Raw genomic sequence first — 13,069 nt, 5'->3', positions numbered from 1 at the left:
AAAGTCACAGATGGTAACAGGCATTGCACACTGTCATTATGAACTAATTCTTCCCAAGGCACAGCAGATTCAGAGTTGGCCCAACTCAGTTTGAGCACTTTTAACCACTGAAACTGGAAATGTTTTAACATTCAAAGTGTTTGTTCTGACTATAAACAGCAAAAAACAGTCCAAGACTGACACGTTAAACTATTTGGTTTGCTACAGTTAAAGATTAGCAAAGTTTTAAATTGAGACAATGTTAAGCCATTTTGATGTACTCTTCCTTAGTATGACTAATCTGCAGCTTTTCTTTCCAGTGTACTTGCTCTCCAACAAACTTACACAATTCTAACAACTAAAATTAAACTAAACTAAATACATATATGCATGTATGTATATATATATATATATATATATATATATATATATATATATGTATGCATGTATGTATGTATATATGCATGTATGTATGTATATATGTATGTATGCATGTGTGTGTGTATATATGTATGTATGTATGCATGTGTGTATATATGTATGTATACATTCAAGTACAAGAAGTAAGGACCATTTTCCTTGAACTTCCTACTTCAAACCCAGCTGTTACACTCCGAATATTACAACAGATGCATTCTGTAATATCATGATAGTGTATGGCTATGGCTGGGGTTAATATGCATGGAATCAGCAACAACAGACTGCAACACAACAAATGCTGTTGCATGCACTTGTGACCACTGCAGTCATGCAACAGCACTGCAAAGTGTAAGAGTGATACATCTTGCACTATCTCGATGTATTGAGTTGCATCTCCATGCCTTTTAAGATTCATAGTCAAGCATATCCCCACAGATGAACACCTAATTATCAGGGAATTTGCATTTCTGTGAATCTATCAGGTGAGCAATTTTCCACTGCTCAGCTCAGTGCTTTAACAACCTGCTCTATGAAGCAGCACAGCTCCTACCATACCACAAACACTCACACACAAACTCACTCGCGCACACACACACACAGACTCACTCGCACACACACACCTTCCGTTTCCAGCATACCACAGATTAGCAATCAAACAAGGGAGTAAGTCTGGAACTGCAGCAATGACCCTCATGCCATAGATGAAGTTACACACAAACACAGACAAGATATACACAAAAGCAATGCATGCACTCCATGAACGATATCGCCATTCATAGCAACCACAGATTACATTAGGCAGTGATCACACAATCTTTTTCTCAATCGGGGAAAAAAAAGCTGGCTTGTATTATCAAAAATCAGCTGATCACACAAGCTGGCTTTTTAAATGCAAAACTGTGCTACAGCAGAGATTGGGGAATTTGACTGACTTTTCTCCACTGTAGTGAGATCTTGGAGTTGGTATATATAATTAGCAGGGGGAAAGGGGGTGCAGGGGGCTTTCTCCCCTGGAAAAAAGTTTAATTTATTTTCATTAATTTTTGATAGATTAGTTGAGTATTTGTGCTTGATCTCTTTGCATTTGATATTCTGTGTTTTTGATGAAGAAAACTACACCTATACATATAAATGGCAACTATATTTAAATACCTCATCAAAACTCTATATATAAACCATAGAGGAATGTAGACATTAATTTCCAGGCAACAGGGGACTTTGTGAATTATAGAATAAGAGCAAGGCTGCCTATATTATTTTTAGCCATTCTGCATGGCTATGTGTACTAGGCAACTTGTCTATGAATCCTGGCCCATGCAAGAGTGCTGACCTAAAGCACATGAAGAGGGTCAACACCTCTAATACAGAAATCAGAAGTTCAAAATACAAACAAGGCAAAGAGAAGCCTTTATTATTTCTTTTAAAAGTTGTGCATCATGCATCATATATACTTTTATGAAGGAGTTCTATATATTACAAACCATACACCATGAAAGAACGCATATGACTTGTCAATAAATAGACAAAGTTATTAATGTATCTTCATATTTCTATGGCAAATAACCTCTTATTCACTTCACTTGTTTCCAGCTTACCACAGACTCTTCTTCATGCATTAATAACCTTATAACCATATGCAATACTCTAGTTAGTGGTGTTCTTGGCCTTCACTCTCTAGGTCCTAGTTTACAGCCCCCTCATGATCCTTTAATAACATTGTAGTGTGTGAAACACCATACACAATTCTGTTTATTCACACTTACACTGCATTGCATTCTTCACCTAGGTTTGACCTCTGAATAAGGTGCTTGAACCTAGCATATTTTACTTGGCAGTTGAAACTCTATTCCACCAGTTCCTTCCATGACACAACTAAGACATTCTTATAAAATTCTTCAGCTCCTAATAATAAAGTAATTCACATAAAACTGGTAAACTCTCCATATAGGTTCATAGATTAGTACTAGGCTAACTGCCCTTGCGAGCCATTTTAAGCCTAGACAGTTATCCCTTGTGAGACTCAAACCCTGCACTTTGTGTTTGTAAGGCAAACACCTTAACCATTAGGCCACCCTCCCAACTCTATATGACCACAGTGTGGATTTTGGCTGTTCCCTTTTAAATTGTTTTTTTTTTTCCTGATTTGTCTATTAATACTGTAAGCACTTAATAATGATAAGTGCAAAGAAGCCATATAAAGGCCCTTTGGGTTAATAAATCACTATTTTCCAAGGGAAAACAGTATTTTTCAAAAACAGGCCATTGTAGCTACAAAACTGCATTTGGCAGTCCCAGTATTCATATTTCTGGCTACATTAATACTATTCTCTGCATGAGGGTTGTGGGAGGTTCTGCTCTCACAGAGAACACGGTCATAAGACAAGCAAGTTTCCGCATGTCCCTTGCAATGTACTAATGTTCCCCGCAGTAATAAAACAAACAAAATGAGTGACGAGCTGTTTGAGAGACTAGAAGAATATGTTAATGCATATAAATATACAGATAAGCCAAAAGATGGTGACCTACATCCTACCAAGTCTCTGAAACTGTTTCAATTAGCACCTCACCAGGTGCCCTTTCACATCTGTCACCACTCCATTTTCAGTCATCTCAGGCTGTCTTAAGTTCCAATCCAGACTTCCATTTTACTACATTCCCCAGAGGAGTCAGTTTACACCATTTTCATCAGATGGTGTCAAGATTTCAAGAATTGGTACTTTGGCCAGGGTTGTATCACTTTAAAAATAAAGAATATGTCCCTTTCCCTAAGGGATAACAATCTTGGAGTTAATTATGCTGGGTAAGAGATGGTGTATGGTTTAATGTGATAGCCTTTAATATCTCATTAAAGCAACTGTTTGTTTGAATGACATGTTTGAAAAGCGATCAAAACAACATTCTTTTCAGTCAATTTCCTGATTGTGACCCAAATTTATTCTCCAGCAGCCAGCTGCAGAGCTTCTTCACCCAATCTGCAAAATGTTTTCTCTTAAGTTAGGCTAAGTCAGGCTAGAAAGCTTCATCCCATGTCCCTCTGTCCTTTCACCATAACTGGCCACCTTTTCTCATTTATTCCTTTCTCCAAAACATATACCAACTTGACCTTCAACTTTTCTTCAAGATCCAGATTCCACTTCCTAATCAGTGAAGTGACCCTCCTTTGCATACCTTGTCACCACAATGTTCGTTTCTTCAGAGCCTTTTAGCACATATGTTCATAGGTAGGTACTAGGCTATCGGCCCAAGGGCCTATGTAAACCTAGCCAGCAAGGTTCCATAGCTTACGCCAGCCAAGAAAGTTATTAAGAGTATTCTAATAATGGCCTTACCAGTGGTCACCTCAGTTGAAGAATTATGCCTGTTCCCAATTTCACCCCTTGATTTACAATCCAATATAACAACAATAAGTAATAATCTAGATGTTAAATGGATAAGCCAACTTGACACATGCAGTCCCTTTTTATGAATGACCCAGGAGCAATATGTGTCTAGTGACTTATTCACATTCAAACAATGGAGAAATGGTGGCAGTGTGAATCAAACCCAAGACTGTTACAAGGTCTAACTCATAGTCTTATATGTGTGCACCAAACTAGCATTTTCCATATCCTGCCCACACTGTGTTCTGTTACTCAGTTTAGGTCTGATGACCCTTTACAAATCATTTTCCATCTCTTTCTTCTCTACAACATTCCCTACAGTATGTAGTTAACAACTGGATTTCCACAAACTGAGCTCATTTGAATGTTCATACATTAAAACAATAGTTACAGATCAGTACAATTTGTTAACTTTGACAGCTCTCATAGAAGGATTATTGCACAAAATCCCTGAGGACTGCATCAGATTAGGCATCTTCTGTCTAATGCCCTGGCTAGAATTGATACAGACATGTTAATAATTACTGACTCAACCATAAGTTCTTCAGTTTGCCCGCTGTCATGGGCTTCCTTATTTACTTGCTTGCTATTTTTTTATTGCTTTGATAGCTTTGGTTGTACTTGAAAACTATCCATGGGCCAGTTTGCTTACCTAATTAATAAATGTGAAATAAAATAAAATGTATTTATTTAATTTTTTATTACCAGATAGGTAGAATGCTCATCAGACCCCTTTCAGCCACTACCTGGATTCACTATGGAGCATATATAGATCAATGCAATTAAACCAGTTGTCTGACAAGCAGAATCAGTTGACAGCTCAAAGACAGAAGGTAAGGTATTACTTTCACAGTTTTAAATGATATACTTATATAATGCTGCAACCAATGAGTCTTAAAAAATACTTATGAAGTATTCATGTATTTGGTTTATTACCAAATGTGGAATGACACTTACTCGGATCCCACATATGCGAAATCACTTGATCGAGTGGAACAAATCACAAAACAGAGATACTTCGAATAAAGTAAACCAAAAGTCAAGAGCAGATTCAATGTTTTGTAATTGCATTTTAGAGGTTGAGGTTTTGATTGGAGAATGTAGTACAGTGCATATCAAGACGTTTGCTCGTGGCTTTACTGTAGTGCAGTCTCGGAATTGGTATACATAATGTGCACAGGGTGTGAGATGGGGGTTGCAGGGGGCTTGCCCCCCCCCTGCAAAAATGTAAACACAAACATGTAAAGCAGTTTTATACTGTCATTTTTAAAAAACTAAAATAATATATTGTTTTAGTGCAGCAGTACAATACGTTGCGAGCTATGGTTTTAATTAATGCCGGAGGCTTCCAACATGTTCGAATGTTGAACATCGCTTTAGTTATTTTCGGCATTTTGTCAATACGACATTGCAAAATTCGACCTAATGAGTCGCTTAAGCAATTCAAAAAAATTGTGACTTTCAATATTTTGATAGTAAACCCATGTATTTATCACCTAGGAACTAAATGTCAGAGCCACATAAGTAAATACTTTATACAACTGATAACAAGTAAGAAACAGAATCAACCACTTTATAATTTACCACCTTCCTCCTGATCTCATGTGTTACGTTGTTGAAGGCATACAGAAAGTCCAATTATACAATATCTATTGTGTTCTTCTTGTTTATCTCATCTACTGTACAGTCAAGCCAGAAAACTACAGTAAGTTTGAGTGCTCTGTGCATTTGAGCATGGTGCTGCATGGAGCTGAATAGCATTAAGCAGCCTGGCATGAATTCGTTGAGTTTTCATCTGCAAAGTATTGCATGGAGGAGGTAGGCACCAGGCAGGCATTTACTAGAGTTTAAAAAGATTAACATTTCAGGAAGCAACAAATAACGGACACCATAACTCTCAACTACTTAGGACAAGAATCAGGGGCAAGACCAAAAGAAAATCAGTGACAAAGGCTCAAAATGTGGGATGGATTTAAAAAATATTAGTCTTCCATACTAAGAAAGTTGTTAAAATAGCAAGCTTTGTGTTAGCATGCATTTTCTGAAGGATATTAATCTGAAACTCAAATGCCTGCCACTACATAGTGACTGCAGTCCTGAATGATTTCCCAGAAAACCACATATTTTATGAGGAAAAGACAAAAATATGAGGCAAAATCAAAAATGTTTAGTGGACGCATGGCAATGGAGAGCTATGGAGGTCACAGAGAGAAAATACAGAAAAAGAAAAGGGCCATAAAGCAGAAAAGAACACAAGAAAAGGCAGAGGCTGAAGTATACAGATGAGGAAAGTACAAACCAGCCAAGTATAAATATAAATACACATCCATCATCCCTTTTTCCCCCAATTTTGCATATGGGGTCGGGGTGTCACTTCAACAGTGACAATCATCTCGAGCCAAGGTTTACACTGCTGGGTGGCTTGCCCTGCCACATTAGTTCATCCGTACCACTCAATCGCACCTACAGGCAATTTAGAGTGTCCAATCCACCACACAACACAGAAGGCACCTCAGTTGAGAATCGAACCGGCGAACCTCTTGCTGTGATGTGACAGCACTAACCACTGCAACCACACACAGGGTTAGGCAAAACAGAAGGATAATGGAATGAATGAAATAAAAGGGGACCAACAAGATGACGTAAAAATGGACACAGGTGAGACAAGACAGTAAAGGAAGTCCTAGAAAACTATGTATAATCACGAGGAAAAAACAGCCAGAATAGGGTAACAAGACCGAATAAGGAAGTATGGACAGCAGGAAAAGAAATAAGACCTGCAGGAAAGGGTGGGGAGGAGAATTAGGTCAGACATCTAGGGTGTGGAACAAAAGTGTGGCTTGGGGACTTGTGGGGACTAGGAGCTGAAGCGTGTGCTAGAGATTCCCAAAAAAGGAGTTATGGGAAATCTATTGAGGAGTTAATCAAATGCAGAAGTTAAAGGCTAAGGCAAAGGGGCAATCTCAGCATGGGTCATGTGAGAGTAGGGCAGAAGAAATGCAGAAGGGTAGGTGGAATCAATGAGAGGATATAGAGGAAATGGGCAAAAAATGAAAGAGGGGAGGAGCAAAGTAATGGAATGCAAAAGTGAGGGGGAGCAGAAGGACAGGTTGTAAAAGCAAGACAAGGGGCAGGAAGCAGGAGGGTAAGCAAATAAGTGTGTGTGTTGAGGTAAGACAGGAAGCAGAAACAGACTAGGGTCAGAAAAGGAGAGATAGGCGGACAAGAGATGCAGGGAAGAGACAAGGAGAATAATCCGGCAGGGGCAGCCAAGCAGAAGAAAGGAGATCAAGTTTGGGAGAAGGTCCAAAGAGCAGTCAGGGTAAAGATGAGCAAAACGCTTGGCCAGACAACGTCATGAAAGGTACAAATGGTGGTGAGAGACTCCATTATCAGACAAATCAAATGGGGAAGCAAAAAGGAAAGAATGACCATTTGATCCTTGGACTTATGCTGGCAAGAAGAGGAAGTGACCAGTGTGGTCAAACAAGGCAGGAAATGCTCACATGCAGTGGCCTTTGATATAGTATCGGAGATCATGAAGGACTGGATGAAATAGGGAGTTAGGTGCTGGGTGAAGTGAGGAATAAGGTGGTCTTCTCAGAGGTGTTTGTAGTATCCCAAATCAGCAGTTTTTGGAAAGAGATGATTGAACAGTTCATCTGCTGGCAGGGTGGAGGGGGGGTGGGGACAGCATGCAGCAGTGACACAGGAGAGATGGGAAATGAGGCAGGACCAGGGAACATGAGGGGTTGCCTTAACCTCAGTCTATGATGAACAGCAATGCAGAATGATGAGTTGGAAGACTACATTAAAACATTTGTACCTTTAAAATGCCATGGAAGATGGCAGGGATGAAATAATCAGGAACAGACACAAGAAGGAAGAGAAGGAGAAATAGAAGGGGGAATGAAAGAATACAGGGAAGGAGGCCAAGGAGGAGGAAAAAAAACAGTGTGAATGACTCATAGGGATGGAGAATAACAGTAGACAGTGCATGCAATTTAGATAGTAAAATGAATGTACTACTGTCGGTTATAACATTTCTCTAAATATTAAATCGATGTCATATAACTCGCATCTATTCTCAACCAATGTTTTCATATTATGTCTAATTTGGTATAACTATTTAAATTGTAGGTTTTTTTTGTATTATTTGTAAAGACTGTAAAATTATTGTTATTAAAATGTTTTCTAATAGTTTGAAACTTTGCTTCCTGGGCCTCGGCTGAAAATGGCCTCCTACCCAGTCAGACTTTCCGGGTAATCAAATGTCAATAAATAATGCCCACGGAGGCTTAAACAGTAGGGTTAACCCAGGGTATATGTCCATTTCATCACAGCCTGATGTACCAAAGTCCATTACATGTGACTGAAAAACTGAAACAACAGCTCACTTACAACTTAAGCGATGTACCATGAGGCTTGATAACTTCAGAGTTGGCAATCTTAGAAACAAAACTGGGGGTGTGGTTGGTCAAAGCACCTGCAAAAAAAGTGTTGGCCAGTTGCCCGTTTGGTCTTCCAGTAGTGACTGAAAGGACCCCATTCTTCCAGAAGGTGATGAGGTGTCCTATATTCATAAGACAGACATGAGCAAATGACAAAAATAAATAAAGTAGAGAGAGAAAGAGAGCAGGAGATTACAGTCCCTAGGTTTAAGATTTCTAGACACAGAAAATGCAAGGAGGTATGGCAGCACACATTATGAAAGGGATGAGTTGAGTGATGCTGTACAAAGAAAAATGGTGAAGGCAACAGAAAAGGATGGTTATGATAAAGGAATCTCCAAAATGGTGAAGGCAACAGAAAAGGAGGGTTATGATAAAGGAATCTCCAAAATGGTGAAGGCAACAGAAAAGGAGGGTTATGATAAAGGAATCTCCAAAATGGTGAAGGCAACAGAAAAGGAGGGTTATGATAAAGGAATCTCCAAAATGGTGAAGGCAACAGAAAAGGAGGGTTATGATAAAGGAATCTCCAAAATGGTGAAGGCAACAGAAAAGGATGGTTATGATAAAGGAATCTCCAAAATGGTGAAGGCAACAGAAAAGGATGGTTATGATAAAGGAATCTCCAAAATGGTGAAGGCAACAGAAAAGGAGGGTTATGATAAAGGAATCTCCAAAATGGTGAAGGCAACAGAAAAGGAGGGTTATGATAAAGGAATCTCCAAAATGGTGAAGACAACAGAAAAGGAGGGTTATGATAAAGGAATCTCCAAAATGGTGAAGGCAACAGAAAAGGAGGATTATGATAAAGGAATCTCCAAAATGGTGAAGGCAACAGAAAAGGAGGGTTATGATAAAGGAATCTCCAAAATGGTGAAGGCAACAGAAAGGGGTAGAATAAAGAGATCCCGAATTCTAGAGGTTGACTTTCAGGGTGGAGGATGGGAAAGGGGGAGTTGGTGGATATCTATGGTTCATACACCACCATGTGCCGTCAGATGGGGGTGGGGGGAGGAGTAAGCCAAGGACAAAAAAGTGACAAGGTAGGAAAATGGTTCACCTTAATGAGGTAGACAAACATTTACAACTTCTACGGTGGAGAGAGAATATAAAGTAATGAAGGTAAACACTAGGAGGGATTTGGACAGCAAGTAAAGGGAAACACTAGGAAGAGTAGGATTCGGGGGTACTGCAATGGGCATATCCGAGGAGGAATAAAGAGACTGATTCAAGTGCACCAGCAGCAAACAGCAACTCCACTATACCGCAGTTCACAGTAGAGACAAAGGGTTAAGTTAATATAAATAAGGAGTTATGAGGAGGATTACAATAAAACATTAAAGCTAATAATTGCCAACATGGGGGGGTTAAAGGGCACCTATAGCTGTAAACATGAGGGGTTGCCTTAACATCTAAATGGGTACCTAGAAAGGAATGAATTAAGGAGCTGGGAGTAAGAGGAAGTCAAACAGAAGGAGAGAACATGTGTGCTTCAATCGTACTATAAAAGGAAACATTTCAATCAAAGTAGCACATCTTCCTATGCAACCAAACCACTTTGACCTTCCTTACAGTTTTCTGGCATCTCCTGTTTACATTTCAGGTCATCTGATATTACCGCTCCTGATCCCATTCTACTATTAGCACTAGTCTCTTGTTCACACATATAGTGATTTTCAGAATCAAAGCTGCTATAGTTCTAACTTTCAACCAAATTCCTTGAACTCTTTTCCATGTCCTGTTGCACATTTTTGCTTTATCTAAAAAATTAACACATCTCTTTCAAGACATGTATACTATCCTTTCAAAAACCCAACATAAGACTTATTTTTAAGGAAATATGAGATTTTACAGGGCAAGTCATACCCATAATTAATGCAAGGAGATGGACTCTTTGCCAAAACAGAGTTCATTATTTTTATGTTTGAGTTGTTTCTTTTGCTCAGTATCACATTAGTGTTTCAGATTCAAATTATGTAACTAATAGACCAGTGATGGTGAACATGTGTCAAATGTGACATGCCACAACATTTTGGGTGACACACCAGCATTCAACACCCGAATTACCAAAGAAACTGAATGAACATAAATACAAGAAATATGTAACCCTGCACTTATCTATTAAAACTCAGCAACAAAAAAGTCATTAATTGAAGTTAATCAAATCTAATGCAGCGTGTTTCATATTTTTTTCAGTTCAATTCAAAATTGCTATTGAAAGTAGGGTAATTTTTTGGTGCACTATTTTAAGCCCAATTATCAGTGTGCATATAATTTTCTCTATTGTAAGTCACTTATTTTTCTTTTACTTTTACAATACATAGCAGCACACATGATTGGACTGTATTTGTTTAGATAAATATGTAATGAATTGTTTCTCTTTTGTTTGTGGGGGGAGGGGGGCAAACCAGCAGAGTCAAGATAGGAATTTTCCAAATGCTTGACACGCCCGAGCCGAAACTTTGAAAATATTTGTCTTAAAATTTTAGGGCATGTGACATTTTGCATTTCCCAACAGTACACAACTGCCAAAACTGTCTGCCCCTCAGGGGGTTATCACCTGTCAGAGTATGACTCATTTGTAACCAATAATAAACGTCTTTTCCTTAGAATTATTGTTAACTTGAGGTATTATCAGAATAAGATAATGTGAATTACTATACATATTATGGAGTAAAAGAAGTGTTTAACTCCAATTATTGTCATAATATACTGTTACTCACCACCATGCTTCCACATATTACCAATTTTAGAAGGAATTAAGACAGGCAGTGGGTGCTAAAATTTGTGTCAAAATTAGGGAAATTAGGTATGCTTTCATGACTCCAAAATTGCTTTACAGGAATTACACAATATTCGCATCCTCGATTTGAAAGCTGCTGCTAATTTTACTGGGACGATGTATCGACTCGACAGCCCACTACAGTATTTACATTTAGATCAGAAGAGAAGGGGCTCTGTAATTACAAAAATATAAAAATAGGCGCTGCAGTCTGAAATCTTTTAGCTACTGAGCAGCTGTTGCTGAAAACAAATTCGCTGACGTCATCGGTTCAACGAGTATGGAACAGCCCACTAGGAGGAAAAAAAAAATATAAAAAAATATGCCGTACCAATACGTCACCTTGACAGATGCAAATTATAGCAACGTCACGCCAGTTTAAGCTAACCCAACCAATCCCAAATCGAGGATGCGATAAATCCAGGATTGCTTAGGAAAAATGGATGGGGCTCCTCCTTCCCCCAAAGCCAGTTTTGATGCAGTTTTGCATGCATGATGCATTAAATACAAAATAAACAAAGAAAAAAAAAATTACAAAGCAATATAACATTTCTCCATGAAAGTAACAATTACTTAATATGACAGTCCCTTGCCAACAAAACTTTAGAATATGAGAAAAAGTACTGGCACGTAGTGTTTATAAAGTCTGATGGATAAATAATGCAAATATTTCGTTTATTTTTGGCCCAAATATATCTGGTCTACATTACATAACTGACAAAACACCCATCCTTCCGATGACAGTCAGTTACAGAGGTGATACAATATACCTAAAAAAGATCTACAGATGATGTAATCCTTACAGTCCCCCACCAAAAAAGTACTAAGAGAACAACATACCCCCTCAATAGATTACATAATGGAATAATGTCATGGAAAAAAATGTCTCAACAGTGTGTGTGTTGCACAGCCGTTTCTTTATTCTGCCCCTAATGCTCTGAAACCAGTCCATTACTTACAACATCCGGATGATGTGACCTTAACTCAGAAATGCCTATTCAAGATTGAACATGAATGCCTTTCCGATACCAAGTACGTAAGTGCCTTTGTAATCGCCATGGATTCGCTTTGTTTTACCTTGCTGCAGGTCACACATTACAATCAAATATTTTATTTCTAAATCTGCATCTGATACATTTGTAAATGCATTCAAACAAAAACGTATTCATTTTTCATCCCAAAATACTAAGGTACTGTTATCCGAATCCACCATAATTATAAGTAGCAATAATAGTCTTTGTCCACCACCAATATACCAGTCTTTCCTAAACAAAAGGGCATCGGCGCAGCATTACAGTTTTGATTACTCCGATCTCTCTCTCTCTCTCTCTCTCTCAGCGCAGGCAAATGACAATCATAATAGTTATCAAATACATATTTATTTATTGTATAACCTTACCTGCTTTTATGTCATCGAGTATTTGTAAACAAAAACAGATAAGACCTAAAGCACAGCTTTAGGCAGATCAAATGAGGTAGATGTTTAAAAAATGTAAAAAGAAGGGAGGTAATCTTGGATTAAAAAAAATGCACCATTTAGGCTACATTTAACCCCCGCCCCAGTCTCCTGCTTGCTGGTAGATTTCCTTTATTGCTGCTCCCAGAGTCCCAGTTGATTACTGGGTCAAGATTTAGAATACTAAAAACAGCTGATCGGGACGTCACCAAGGGCTGGGCCTCGACATGAAGTAGCCAATCAGGTTTAACAAAGCTCCTTAACTTGCTGGCATGTGGCGCGGTTGCCTTAAGGGGGGTGGAGCAATAGTGGCAAAACAGTAACGTGCTTTGATGTGAGATGACTGATCGACAGCTTTGGTTTTGTGGTATCAACACATCAGACATCTAACGATAGTATAGCTCGTATGTGCTCTATATAAACTGTTAGCTAAAGGTGCGTCTATACACTTATATTTGCTCAAAACAAACGGCACAGCTGGCATTGCGACATGAGGAGCAGATGCAAAGCTTATAACGAAATCTGCAAGTGCATTCACCTGAGCACTGACTTTTCTGCAGTATACTAAAGTTCTTAGATAACCGAGCAGCGTGGAAAACAG

The 13,069-nt window shown here is 38.6% G+C and overlaps 1 protein-coding gene across 2 annotated transcripts in view; it reads right to left on the bottom strand.

Moving 5' to 3' along the window:
• The window catches only part of TP53INP2 (tumor protein p53 inducible nuclear protein 2), a 161,974-nt gene extending 149,341 nt beyond the window's left edge, over nucleotides 1–12,633 (bottom strand). For both annotated transcript variants that reach the window (XM_044090282.1, XM_044090284.1), the window contains exon 1: nucleotides 12,412–12,633. The gene's annotated coding sequence lies outside the window, so the exon portion shown is untranslated. The remainder of the gene's footprint in view (nucleotides 1–12,411) is intronic.
• Nucleotides 12,634–13,069: the final 436 nt, after the last annotated feature.

Source organism: Protopterus annectens, chromosome 12.part0 (assembly GCF_019279795.1).
Source record: "Protopterus annectens isolate FY-2018-M chromosome 12.part0, PAN1.0, whole genome shotgun sequence".
Classification (NCBI taxonomy): domain Eukaryota; kingdom Metazoa; phylum Chordata; order Ceratodontiformes; family Protopteridae; genus Protopterus; species Protopterus annectens.
This window is presented reverse-complemented; position numbering and strand designations above follow the sequence as displayed.